The following is a 14,393-nucleotide window of genomic DNA, read 5'->3' as shown; positions in this document are numbered from 1 at the left end:
AAGTGAGTAACGGCAGCAGCAGCAAAGCAAGTTCAACTCAAACTAATATTAGTTTTCTGTTATAATTTCTGTTAATTCTTGCCAGCTACTGTAACATTTGTATTTCAACATTCAGCATAATGTTAACTGCTGTAAGATAATAACTCCCAAAAACATGTTAGAACTGATTCACCTCAGTTATTTATTCAAAATATGTGATTTTGAGAGAAGAAAACTTCTTTTGTAGTGTAGATAACCTGTTCAAAACGTTATCTAAAATGTGCAATTTGGAAAGGTTTTGGGATGTCTTGGAAAATCCATTGCAACATTTCACTGCTTTTAGTTATCTGCACAACAATCTGTGAATTCTTTGCTGATGTGTCATTGTATTACTGTTTTACATTCACGAATGGCCCAGAAATACTTTCAAACGATTATTGCAGAAAACAAAAAAAGAAAAAACAAATAAAAGCCTGTGCCGAAATTGGCTTGCTCTCCCCCTTGGCTAAACGCCAGGTTTTCAATGGGCAGGGTTCATTGGGTGTTAGTTATGTAACAAAACCCTTAAGTCCAGTGAAATTCTTTCTACATGTAATGTGTAAATAATGCTCTTGCCACTTTTGTGCACGCTAGGCAAGCTAAATTGAAAATGCCTAAGCATTGCCCCTTCTCTGGATGTGGAGAAAGCAATACATTCTTTTCTTTTGCCAAAAATGAAGAGACCTACAAGAAATGGGTTTTAATTCTGGAGCCCACAGGCACTCCAGTATTACAATAACCAGTGCAGTTAGTATTTGCATTGCCCATTTTCTCAGAACAAAAGAACTTTTCGCAGAACGTGCTGGATCGGTAAGGATGCCTACCATTAGCTAGCGACAATTAAAATGTTTTCAAGCTAAGACATGTGGAATCAAAGCCTGTCTTTATTTGGGTGTAATGTCCAGAATTTGAGACTGCTATAGAGTGTAATGTTAGTGTACAGTAGCTCAGTGTTACAATGCTATTACAAGTTGAATAATCTTCAGGTTTAATCATACGATGGGAACGCCTAGTTTATGTTGCTTTCTTTCATTTTGTTGGGTACTGCATGGGACAATCTGCTCTAACCAGCTCTAACCGAGCTAGCGATGAGAAATGGTTTACATATGACCTGTCTTACAAGTATGAATGTTAATGAGCGCAGGATACACACCCAACCTGCCCATGTCTGCTAAACAGGTCGCAATAATCTAACCGTGTCTATTACAATTCAATGGTTCTAATTCGGTTAAAAACGTGAAAGAAGCATTAAGAAGAAAATCTGTCGTCACTTCTGGGGAATATAACAAAAATCTAGTTTCCTGGACCTTTAAGAGCAGTGCAAACCAGGTGGAAATTGCCTTTTTAAATGCTTGGGGTTAAGGGGTTAAATAGTAGTGTCAATTTAAGCCTATTTAATTACCTTTGATCACCTGTGAACTCTCCTCTGAAAGTGAGTGGAAGTGGCATTGAATGATCACTCTTCAGAGACACACAGCTGGGTACAGGTGACCCTGCTCTTTCTACCTGGACCCTGTGAACAAAACACAGAGACAGAGATTCCAGTTAAATTCATCTTCTTACCACAGCTCTATGTCACTGCACATCTGGCGATGACATAATAAACCCCACATACACCTGAATGTGACATAATACACCCACCTACACCTGAAAGGTGACAGTGACACTGAAAGGTATATTTCCCTCCTGCCCCCTAGTGGTATGGGCAGCAGCGCCCACAGAATGGGGATAAAGTAAAGATTTGCAATTTATTAAAAAAGGGGCTACAAACACGTCACAAATTCAAGCTCAACGGCTGCAACAGCCTCCTTTTTGGCCAACAACACCACTCGTTCCCTTATCAGCGCTAATGGCAATAAATGTCAGTAAAATGAAAGGAGCCTCCCCATCCCCCAATCACTCATTGCACACTAACCCACATCATAAAACATGTTTTTTATACTTTCCATAATTACTTTGCCTTTCTTATTTTTGCATGAAAAATGTATTCCATTTAAGCTGTCAGAACAGCACCTCAGATCACCAAAACAATCATTCAGAAAAAAGTTTTAAATTCCATATGTAATGTACTTACACTGCAGTCACTTTTGGTATATCCAATACTTGCATCTTTATGGCTCTTTTGTCAATGTAAGAGTTTCTGTAATCCCAAATGCCCTTGCTCATATTCAAGCTAAGACTGTTAGCCAGTTCAGGTGCCATTTTCAACTCAATCTGTCAAGCATCCACCTGAAACTTGGCCGGCATATCTGACCACCCGATGCTGTCTTTACATATACTATTTTGTTCAGTAGGCATTTGGTTATCTGAACAGCGATAGGTTTACTTTTAAGTCAATCAAGTTACAGAATGAATTAAACAAGACTGTCACCTGTCAAATGAGCCCTCGTTGCTGTCTGTGGGTCCTGCCATTTGCTAGCAACCTAAGTGCGTATCTGCCTCCACTCCCTGTGCGTAATGCAGATTGTGCTGACAAGCAGAGAGTGCATGCAGACTGAAGCGAGCTCGCTCTCAAAACAGCTTAGCATTGTACTATGAAATGAATTCATAACTATGGTGGATCGAAGAAAAGGTTTTTTCACTGTGATAACAGTAATTGAAGAGCTCGAAAAAGCAAATCTCAATTAGAGGCATTATTTCCATATTTAGAAAGTTCCGATTGGTTTGGAGAGTGTGCTCTAGACCATGTGAGAGCCCTACTGGTGGGCATGTAAGTTTACTGAAGTGAATTTAGTGTTCTCCTTATTATTTCTTCTTATTCCACATCAAGTCAACATCCTGTACGCTACTCCTCCTACAGTTTTTCAGCAAGACCTACCTTTTTTATCTCGTAGCTTCACCTAGTTGCTTGTGCTTTTCTTGTCAGTAGTGCAAATATTTTTGAGATATTTACCATTTTTATTTATATTTTATTTATGTTTACCAAGAAAATTTCCCATTAATTAACACTAGTGGAATGTTCGGAATGTAAACAACACACTTGCAGCTGACATTGCAATCAGCCGCTGCAGCAGCGACAGATACAGACCGTCTCTTTCTTTTGCAAAGCTTCTAATGGATGAAATCTCTAGCAAAGTGAGTAACGGCAGCAGCAGCAAAGCAAGTTCAACTCAAACTAATATTAGTTTTCTGTTATAATTTCTGCTAATTCCTGCCAGCTACTGTAACATTTGTATTTCAACATTCAGCATAATGTTAACTGCTGTAAGAAATTAACTCCCAAAAAACTGTTAGAACTGATTCACCTCTGTTATTAATTCAAAATATGCGATTTTGAGAGAAGAAAACTTCTTTTGTAGTGTAGATAACCTGTTCAAAACGTTATCTAAAATGTGCAATTTGGAAAGGTTTTGGGATGTCTTGGAAAATCCATTGCAACATTTCACTGCTTTTAGTTATCTGCACAACAATCTGTGAATTCTTTGCTGATGTGTCATTGTATTACTGTTTTACATTCACGAATGGCCCAGAAATACTTTCAAACGATTATTGCAGAAAACAAAAAAAAAAAAACAAATAAAAGCCTGTGCCGAAATTAGCTTGCTCTCCCCCTTGGCTAAACGCCAAGTTTTCAATGTGCAGGGTTCATTGGGTGTTAGTTATGTAACAAAACCCTTAAGTCCAGTGAAATTCTTTCTACATGTAATGTGTAAATAATGCTCTTGCCACTTTTGTGCACGCTAGGCAAGCTAAATTGAAAATGCCTAAGCACTGCCCCTTCTCTGGATGTGGAGAAAGCAATACATTCTTTTCTTTTGCCAAAAATGAAGAGACCTACAAGAAATGGGTTTTAATTCTGGAGCCCACAGGCACTCCAGTATTACAATAACCAGTGCAGTTAGTATTTGCATTGCCCATTTTCTCAGAACAAAAGAACTTTTCGCAGAACGTGCTGGATCGGTAAGGATGCCTACCATTAGCTAGCGACAATTAAAACGTTTTCAAGCTAAGACATGTGGAATCAAAGCCTGTCTTTATTTGGGTGTAATGTCCAGAATTTGAGACTGCTATAGAGTGTAATGTTAGTGTACAGTAGCTCAGTGTTACAATGCTATTACAAGTTGAATAATCTTCAGGTTTAATCATACGATGGGAACGCCTAGTTTATGTTGCTTTCTTTCATTTTGTCGGGTACTGCATGGGACAATCTGCTCTAACCAGCTCTAACCAAGCTAGCGATGAGAAATGGTTTACATATGACCTGTCTTACAAGTATGAATGTTAATGAGCGCAGGATACACACCCAACCTGCCCATGTCTGCTAAACAGGTCGCAATAATCTAACCGTGTCTATTACAATTCAATGGTTCTAATTCGGTTAAAAACGTGAAAGAAGCATTAAGAAGAAAATCTGTCGTCACTTCTGGGGAATATAACAACAGCCTAGTTTCCTGGACCTTTAAGAGCAGTGCAAACCAGGTGGAAATTGCCTTTTTAAATGCTTGGGGTTAAGGGGTTAAATAGTAGCGTCAATTTAAGCCTATTTAATTACCTTTGATCACCTGTGAACTCTCCTCTGAAATTGCGTGGAAGTGGCATTGAACGATTACTCTTCAGAGACACACAGCTGGGTACAGGTGACCCTGCTCTTTCTACCTGGACCCTGTGAACAAAACACAGAGACAGAGATTCCAGTTAAATTCATCTTCTTACCACAGCTCTATGTCACTGCACATCTGGCGATGACATAATAAACCCCACATACACCTGAATGTGACATAATACACCCACCTACACCTGAAAGGTGACAGTGACACTGAAAGGTATATTTCCCTCCTGCCCCCTAGTGGTATGGGCAGCAGCGCCCACAGAATGGGGATAAAGTAAAGATTTGCAATTTATTAAAAAAGGGGCTACAAACACGTCACAAATTCAAGCTCAACGGCTGCAACAGCCTCCTTTTTGGCCAACAACACCACTCGTTCCCTTATCAGCGCTAATGGCAATAAATGTCAGTAAAATGAAAGGAGCCTCCCCATCCCCCAATCACTCATTGCACACTAACCCACATCATAAAACATGTTTTTTATACTTTCCATAGTTACTTTGCCTTTCTTATTTTTGCATGAAAAAATTTATTCCATTTAAGCTGTCAGAACAGCACCTCAGATCACCAAAACAATCATTCAGAAAAACGTTTTAAATTCCATATGTAATGTACTTACACTGCAGTCACTTTTGGTATATCCAATACTTGCATCTTTATGGCTCTTTTGTCAATGTAAGAGTTTCTGTAATCCCAAATGCCCTTGCTCATATTCAAGCTAAGACTGTTAGCCAGTTCAGGTGCCATTTTCAACTCAATCTGTCAAGCATCCACCTGAAACTTGGCCGGCATATCTGACCACCCGATGCTGTCTTTACATATACTATTTTGTTCAGTAGGCATTTGGTTATCTGAACAGCGATAGGTTTACTTTTAAGTCAATCAAGTTACAGAATGAATTAAACAAGACTGTCACCTGTCAAATGAGCCCTCAGTTGCTGTCTGTGGGTCCAGCCATTTGCTAGTAACCTAAGTGCGTATCTGCCTCCACTCCCTGTGCGTAATGCAGATTGTGCTGACAAGCAGAGAGTGCATGCAGACTGAAGCGAGCTCGCTCTCAAAACAGCTTAGCATTGTACTATGAAATGAATTCATAACTATGGTGGATCGAAGAAAGGGTTTTGCACTGTGATAACAGTAATTGAAGAGCTCGAAAAAGCAAATCTCAATTAGAGGCATTATTTCCATATTTAGAAAGTTCCGATTGGTTTGGAGAGTGTGCTCTAGACCATGTGAGAGCCCTACTGGTGGGCATGTAAGTTTACTGAAGTGAATTTAGTGTTCTCCTTATTATTTCTTCTTATTCCACATCAAGTCAACATCCTGTACGCTACTCTTCCTACAGTTTTTCAGCAAGACCTACCTTTTTTATCTCGTAGCTTCACCTAGTTGCTTGTGCTTTTCTTGTCAGTAGTGCAAATATTTTTGAGATATTTACCATTTTATTTATATTTTATTTATGTTTACCAAGAAAATTTCCCATTAATTAACACTAGTGGAATGTTCGGAATGTAAACAACACACTTGCAGCTGACATTGCAATCAGCCGCTGCAGCAGCGACAGATACAGACCGTCTCTTTCTTTTGCAAAGCTTCTAATGGATGAAATCTCTAGCAAAGTGAGTAACGGCAGCAGCAGCAAAGCAAGTTCAACTCAAACTAATATTAGTTTTCTGTTATAATTTCTGCTAATTCCTGCCAGCTACTGTAACATTTGTATTTCAACATTCAGCATAATGTTAACTGCTGTAAGAAATTAACTCCCAAAAACATGTTAGAACTGATTCACCTCAGTTATTTATTCAAAATATGTGATTTTGAGAGAAGAAAACTTCTTTTGTAGTGTAGATAACCTGTTCAAAACGTTATCTAAAATGTGCAATTTGGAAAGGTTTTGGGATGTCTTGGAAAATCCATTGCAACATTTCACTGCTTTTAGTTATCGGCACAACAATCTGTGAATTCTTTGCTGATGTGGTATTTTATTACTGTTTTACATTCACGAATGGCCCAGAAATACTTTCAAATGATTATTGCAAAAAACAAAAAAAGAAAAAACAAATAAAAGCCTGTGCCGAAATTGGCTTGCTCTCCCCCTTGGCTAAACGCCAGGTTTTCAATGGGCAGGGTTCATTGGGTGTTAGTTATGTAACAAAACCCTTAAGTCCAGTGAAATTCTTTCTACATGTAATGTGTAAATAATGCTCTTGCCACTTTTGTGCACGCTAGGCAAGCTAAATTGAAAATGTCTAAGCATTGCCCCTTCTCTGGATGTGGAGAAAGCAATACATTCTTTTCTTTTGCCAAAAATGAAGAGACCTACAAGAAATGGGTTTTAATTCTGGAGCCCACAGGCACTCCAGTATTACAATAACCAGTGCAGTTAGTATTTGCATTGCCCATTTTCTCAGAACAAAAGAACTTTTCGCAGAACGTGCTGGATCGGTAAGGATGCCTACCATTAGCTAGCGACAATTAAAACGTTTTCAAGCTAAGACATGTGGAATCAAAGCCTGTCTTTATTTGGGTGTAATGTCCAGAATTTGAGACTGCTATAGAGTGTAATGTTAGTGTACAGTAGCTCAGTGTTACAATGCTATTACAAGTTGAATAATCTTCAGGTTTAATCATACGATGGGAACGCCTAGTTTATGTTGCTTTCTTTCATTTTGTTGGGTACTGCATGGGACAATCTGCTCTAACCAGCTCTAACCGAGCTAGCGATGAGAAATGGTTTACATATGACCTGTCTTACAAGTATGAATGTTAATGAGCGCAGGATACACACCCAACCTGCCCATGTCTGCTAAACAGGTCGCAATAATCTAACCGTGTCTATTACAATTCAATGGTTCTAATTCGGTTAAAAACGTGAAAGAAGCATTAAGAAGAAAATCTGTCGTCACTTCTGGGGAATATAAAAACAATCTAGTTTCCTGGACCTTTAAGAGCAGTGCAAACCAGGTGGAAATTGCCTTTTTAAATGCTTGGGGTTAAGGGGTTAAATAGTAGTGTCAATTTAAGCCTATTTAATTACCTTTGATCACCTGTGAACTCTCCTCTGAAATCTTGTGGAAGTGGCATTGAAAAATCACTCTTCAGAGACACACAGCTGGGTACAGGTGACCCTGCTCTTTCTACCTGGACCCTGTGAACAAAACACAGAGACAGAGATTCCAGTTAAATTCATCTTCTTACCACAGCTCTATGTCACTGCACATCTGGCGATGACATAATAAACCCCACATACACCTGAATGTGACATAATACACCCACCTACACCTGAAAGGTGACAGTGACACTGAAAGGTATATTTCCCTCCTGCCCCCTAGTGGTATGGGCAGCAGCGCCCACAGAATGGGGATAAAGTAAAGATTTGCAATTTATTAAAAAAGGGGCTACAAACACGTCACAAATTCAAGCTCAACGGCTGCAACAGCCTCCTTTTTGGCCAACAACACCACTCGTTCCCTTATCAGCGCTAATGGCAATAAATGTCAGTAAAATGAAAGGAGCCTCCCCATCCCCCAATCACTCATTGCACACTAACCCACATCATAAAACATGTTTTTTATACTTTCCATAATTACTTTGCCTTTCTTATTTTTGCATGAAAAAATGTATTCCATTTAAGCTGTCAGAACAGCACCTCAGATCACCAAAACAATCATTCAGAAAAAAGTTTTAAATTCCATATGTAATGTACTTACACTGCAGTCACTTTTGGTATATCCAATACTTGCATCTTTATGGCTCTTTTGTCAATGTAAGAGTTTCTGTAATCCCAAATGCCCTTGCTCATATTCAAGCTAAGACTGTTAGCCAGTTCAGGTGCCATTTTCAACTCAATCTGTCAAGCATCCACCTGAAACTTGGCCGGCATATCTGACCACCCGATGCTGTCTTTACGTATACTATTTTGTTCAGTAGGCATTTGGTTATCTGAACAGCGATAGGTTTACTTTTAAGTCAATCAAGTTACAGAATGAATTAAACAAGACTGTCACCTGTCAAATGAGCCCTCATTGCTGTCTGTGGGTCCAGCCATTTGCTAGTAACCTAAGTGCGTATCTGCCTCCACTCCCTGTGCGTAATGCAGATTGTGCTGACAAGCAGAGAGTGCATGCAGACTGAAGCGAGCTCGCTCTCAAAACAGCTTAGCATTGTACTATGAAATGAATTCATAACTATGGTGGATCGAAGAAAAGGTTTTGCACTGTGATAACAGTAATTGAAGAGCTCGAAAAAGCAAATCTCAATTAGAGGCATTATTTCCATATTTAGAAAGTTCCGATTGGTTTGGAGAGTGTGCTCTAGACCATGTGAGAGCCCTACTGGTGGGCATGTAAGTTTACTGAAGTGAATTTAGTGTTCTCCTTATTATTTCTTCTTATTCCACATCAAGTCAACATCCTGTACGCTACTCCTCCTACAGTTTTTCAGCAAGACCTACCTTTTTTATCTCGTAGCTTCACCTAGTTGCTTGTGCTTTTCTTGTCAGTAGTGCAAATATTTTTGAGATATTTACCATTTTTATTTATATTTTATTTATGTTTACCAAGAAAATTTCCCATTAATTAACACTAGTGGAATGTTCGGAATGTAAACAACACACTTGCAGCTGACATTGCAATCAGCCGCTGCAGCAGCGACAGATACAGACCGTCTCTTTCTTTTGCAAAGCTTCTAATGGATGAAATCTCTAGCAAAGTGAGTAACGGCAGCAGCAGCAAAGCAAGTTCAACTCAAACTAATATTAGTTTTCTGTTATAATTTCTGTTAATTCTTGCCAGCTACTGTAACATTTGTATTTCAACATTCAGCATAATGTTAACTGCTGTAAGAAATTAACTCCCAAAACATGTTAGAACTGATTCACCTCTGTTATTTATTCAAAATATGTGATTTTGAGAGAAGAAAACTTATTTTGTAGTGTAGATAACCTGTTCAAAACGTTATCTAAAATGTGCAATTTGGAAAGGTTTTGGGATGTCTTGGAAAATCCATTGCAACATTTCACTGCTTTTAGTTATCTGCACAACAATCTGTGAATTCTTTGCTGATGTGTCATTGTATTACTGTTTTACATTCACGAATGGCCCAGAAATACTTTCAAATGATTATTGCAAAAGACAAAAAAAGAAAAAACAAATAAAAGCCTGTGCCGAAATTGGCTTGCTCTCCCCCTTGGCTAAACGCCAGGTTTTCAATGTGCAGGGTTCATTGGGTGTTAGTTATGTAACAAAACCCTTAAGTCCAGTGAAATTCTTTCTACATGTAATGTGTAAATAATGCTCTTGCCACTTTTGTGCACGCTAGGCAAGCTAAATTGAAAATGCCTAAGCATTGCCCCTTCTCTGGATGTGGAGAAAGCAATACATTCTTTTCTTTTGCCAAAAATGAAGAGACCTACAAGAAATGGGTTTTAATTCTGGAGCCCACAGGCACTCCAGTATTACAATAACCAGTGCAGTTAGTATTTGCATTGCCCATTTTCTCAGAACAAACGTACTTTTCGCAGAACGTGCTGGATCGGTAAGGATGCCTACCATTAGCTAGCGACAATTAAATGTTTTCAAGCTAAGACATGTGGAATCAAAGCCTGTCTTTATGTGGGTGTAATGTCCAGAGTTTGAGACTGCTATAGAGTGTAATGTTAGTGTACAGTAGCTCAGTGTTACAATGCTATTACAAGTTGAATAATCTTCAGGTTTAATCATACGATGGGAACGCCTAGTTTATGTTGCTTTCTTTCATTTTGTTGGGTACTGCATGGGACAATCTGCTCTAACCAGCTCTAACCGAGCTAGCGATGAGAAATGGTTTACATATGACCTGTCTTACAAGTATGAATGTTAATGAGCGCAGGATACACACCCAACCTGCCCATGTCTGCTAAACAGGTCGCAATAATCTAACCGTGTCTATTACAATTCAATGGTTCTAATTCGGTTAAAAACGTGAAAGAAGCATTAAGAAGAAAATCTGTCGTCACTTCTGGGGAATATAACAAAAATCTAGTTTCCTGGACCTTTAAGAGCACTGCAAACCAGGTGGAAATTGCCTTTTTAAATGCTTGGGGTTAAGGGGTTAAATAGAGTCAATTTAAGTCTATTTAATTACCTTTGATCACCTGTGAACTCTCCTCTGAAATTGAGAGGAGGACCCATTGAATGATCACTCTTCAGAGACACACAGCTGGGTACATGTGACCCTGCTCTTTCTACCTTGACCCTGTGAACAAAACATAGAGACAGAGAATCCAGTTAAATTCATCTTCTTACCACAGCTCTATGTCACTGCACATCTGGCGATGACATAATAAACCCCACATACACCTGAATGTGACATAATACACCCACCTACACCTGAAAGGTGACAATGACATTGAAAGGTATATTTCCCTCCTGCCCCCTAGTGGTATGGGCAGCAGCGCCCACAGAATGGAGACAAAGTAAAGATTTGCAATTTATTAAAAAAGGGGCTACAAACACGTCACAAATTCAAGCTCAACGGCTGCAACAGCCTCCTTTTTGGCCAACAACACCACTCGTTCCCTTATCAGCGCTAATGGCAATAAATGTCAGTAAAATGAAAGGAGCCTCCCCATCCCCCAATCACTCATTGCACACTAACCCACATCATAAAACATGTTTTTTATACTTTCCATAGTTACTTTGCCTTTCTTATTTTTGCATGAAAAAATGTATTCCATTTAAGCTTTCAGAACAGCACCTCAGATCACCAAAACAATCATTCAGAAAAAAGTTTTAAATTCCATATGTAATGTACTTACACTGCAGTCACTTTTGGTATATCCAATACTTGCATCTTTATGGCTCTTTTGTCAATGTAAGAGTTTCTGTAATCCCAAATGCCCTTGCTCATATTCAAGCTAAGACTGTTAGCCAGTTCAGGTGCCATTTTCAACTCAATCTGTCAAGCATCCACCTGAAACTTGGCCGGCATATCTGACCACCCGATGCTGTCTTTACGTATAGTATTTTGTTCAGTAGGCATTTGGTTATCTGAACAGCCATAGGTTTACTTTTAAGTCAATCAAGTTACAGAATGAATTAAACAAGACTGTCACCTGTCAAATGAGCCCTCATTGCTGTCTGTGGGTCCAGCCATTTGCTAGTAACCTAAGTGCGTATCTGCCTCCACTCCCTGTGCGTAATGCAGATTGTGCTGACAAGCAGAGAGTGCATGCAGACTGAAGCGAGCTCGCTCTCAAAACAGCTTAGCATTGTACTATGAAATGAATTCATAATTATGGTGGATCGAAGAAAAAGGTTTCTGCACTGTGATAACAGTAATTGAAGAGCTCGAAAAAGCAAATCTCAATTAGAGGCATTATTTCCATATTTAGAAAGTTCCGATTGGTTTGGAGAGTGTGCTCTAGACCATGTGAGAGCCCTACTGGTGGGCATGTAAGTTTACTGAAGTGAATTTAGTGTTCTCCTCATTATTTCTTCTTATTCCACATCAAGTCAACATCCTGTACGCTACTCCTACAGTTTTTCAGCAAGACCTACCTTTTTTATCTTGTAGCTTCACCTAGTTGCTTGTGCTTTTCTTGTCAGTAGTGCAAATATTTTTGAGATATTTACCATTTTTATTTACATTTTTTATTCATATTGTATTTATGTTTACCAAGAAATTGTCCCATTAACTAACACTAGTGGAATGTTCGGAATGTGAACAACACACTTGCAGCTGACATTGCAATCAGCCACTGCAGCAGCAACAGATACAGACCGTCTCTTTCTTTTGCAAAGCGTCTAATGGATGAAATATCCAGCAAAGTGAGTAACGGCAGCAGCAGCAAAGCAAGTTCAACTCAAACTAATATTCGTTTTCTTTTATAATTTCTGCTAATTCCTTCCAGCTACTGTAACATTTGTATTTCAACATTCAGCATAATGTTAACTGCTGTAAGAAATTAACTCCCAAAAACATGTTAGAACTGATTCACCTCTGTTATTAATTCAAAATATGTGATTTTGAGAGCAGAAAACTTCTTTTGTAGTGTAGATAACCTGTTCAAAACGTTATCTAAAATGTGCAATTTGGAAAGGTTTTGGGATGTCTTGGAAAATCCATTGCAACATTTCACTGCTTTTAGTTATCTGCACAACAATCTGTGAATTCTTTGCTGATGTGTCATTTTATTACTGGTTTACATTCACGAATGGCCCAGAAATACTTTCAAACGATTATTGCAAAAAATAAAAATAGAAAAAACAAATAAAAGCCTGTGCTGAAATTGGCTTGCTCTCCCCCTTGGCTAAACGCCAGGTTTGCAATGGGCAGGGTTCATTGGGTGTTAGTTATGCAACAAACCCTTAAGTCCAGTGAAATTTTTTCTACATGTAATGTGTAAATAATGCTCTTGCCACTTTTGTGCACGCTAGGCAAGCTAAATTGAAAATGCCTAAGCATTGCCCCTTCTCTGGATGTGGAGAAAGCAATACATTCTTTTCTTTTGCCAAAAATGAAGAGACCTACAAGAAATGGGTTTTAATTCTGGAGCCCACAGGCACTCCAGTATTACAATAACCAGTGCAGTTAGTATTTGCATTGCCCATTTTCTCAGAACAAAATAACTTTTCGCAGAACGTGCTGGATCGGTAAGGATGCCTACCATTAGCTAGCGACAATTAAAACGTTTTCAAGCTAAGACATGTGGAATCAAAGCCTGTCTTTATTTGGGTGTAATGTCCAGAATTTGAGACTGCTATAGAGTGTAATGTTAGTGTACAGTAGCTCAGTGTTACAATGCTATTACAAGTTGAATAATCTTCAGGTTTAATTATATGATGGGAACGCCTAGTTTATGTTGCTTTCTTTCATTTTGTTGGGTACTGCATGGGACAATCTGCTCTAACCAGCTCTCACCTAGCTAGCGATGAGAAACGGTTTACATACTGTATGATGTGTCTTACAGGTATGAATGTTAATGAGCGCAGGATACACACCCAACCTGCCCATGTCTGCTAAACAGGTCGCAATAATCTAACCGTGTCTATTACAATTCAATGGTTCTAATTCGGTTAAAAACGTGAAAGAAGCATTAAGAAGAAAATCTGTCGTCACTTCTGGGGAATATAACAAAAATCTAGTTTCCTGGACCTTTAAGAGCACTGCAAACCAGGTGGAAATTGCCTTTTTAAATGCTTGTGGTTAAGGGGTTAAATAGAGTCAATTTAAGTCTATTTAATTACCTTTGATCACCTGTGAACTCTCCTCTGAAATTGAGAGGAGGATCCATTGAATGATCACTCTTCAGAGACACACAGCTGGGTACAGGTGACCCTGCTCTTTCTACCTGGACCCTGTGAACAAAACATAGAGACAGAGAATCCAGTTAAATTCATCTTCTTACCACAGCACTATGTCACTGCACATCTGGCGATGACATAATAAACCCCACATACACCTGAATGTGACATAATACACCCACCTACACCTGAAAGGTGACAGTGACACTGAAAGGTATATTTCCCTCCTGCCCCCTAGTGGTATGGGCAGCAGCGCCCACAGAATGGGGATAAAGTAAAGATTTGCAATTTATTAAAAAAGGGGCTACAAACACGTCACAAATTCAAGCTCAACGGCTGCAACAGCCTCCTTTTTGGCCAACAACACCACTCGTTCCCTTATCAGCGCTAATGGCAATAAATGTCAGTAAAATGAAAGGAGCCTCCCCATCCCCCAATCACTCATTGCACACTAACCCACATCATAAAACATGTTTTTTATACTTTCCATAGTTACTTTGCCTTTCTTATTTTTGCATGAAAAAATGTATTCCATTTAAGCTTTC

General features: G+C 39.0%; 2 protein-coding genes and 1 long non-coding RNA gene across 3 annotated transcripts in view; all 3 read right to left on the bottom strand.

The window, feature by feature from the left end:
• The window catches only part of LOC118215092, an 800,072-nt gene that overhangs the window by 428,985 nt on the left and 356,694 nt on the right, over positions 1 to 14,393 (bottom strand). The gene's annotated exons all lie outside the window — the stretch shown is intronic.
• LOC118215097 (NLR family CARD domain-containing protein 3-like) overlaps positions 1 to 14,393 on the bottom strand; it is a 151,156-nt gene that overhangs the window by 15,720 nt on the left and 121,043 nt on the right. The window lies entirely within an intron of this gene.
• On the bottom strand, positions 4,064 to 13,812 carry LOC118215127. The gene is made up of 3 exons (XR_004762766.1): positions 13,792 to 13,812; positions 7,602 to 7,712; positions 4,064 to 4,621 (listed from the first exon to the last, which is right to left on the bottom strand). It is a non-coding gene; the product is annotated as an uncharacterized LOC118215127 (long non-coding RNA).

Source organism: Anguilla anguilla, chromosome 16 (genome assembly GCF_013347855.1).
Source record: "Anguilla anguilla isolate fAngAng1 chromosome 16, fAngAng1.pri, whole genome shotgun sequence".
NCBI lineage: Eukaryota > Metazoa > Chordata > Actinopteri > Anguilliformes > Anguillidae > Anguilla > Anguilla anguilla.
Note: the sequence above shows the minus strand (reverse complement) of the source record. Positions and strands in the feature narration are given on the sequence as shown.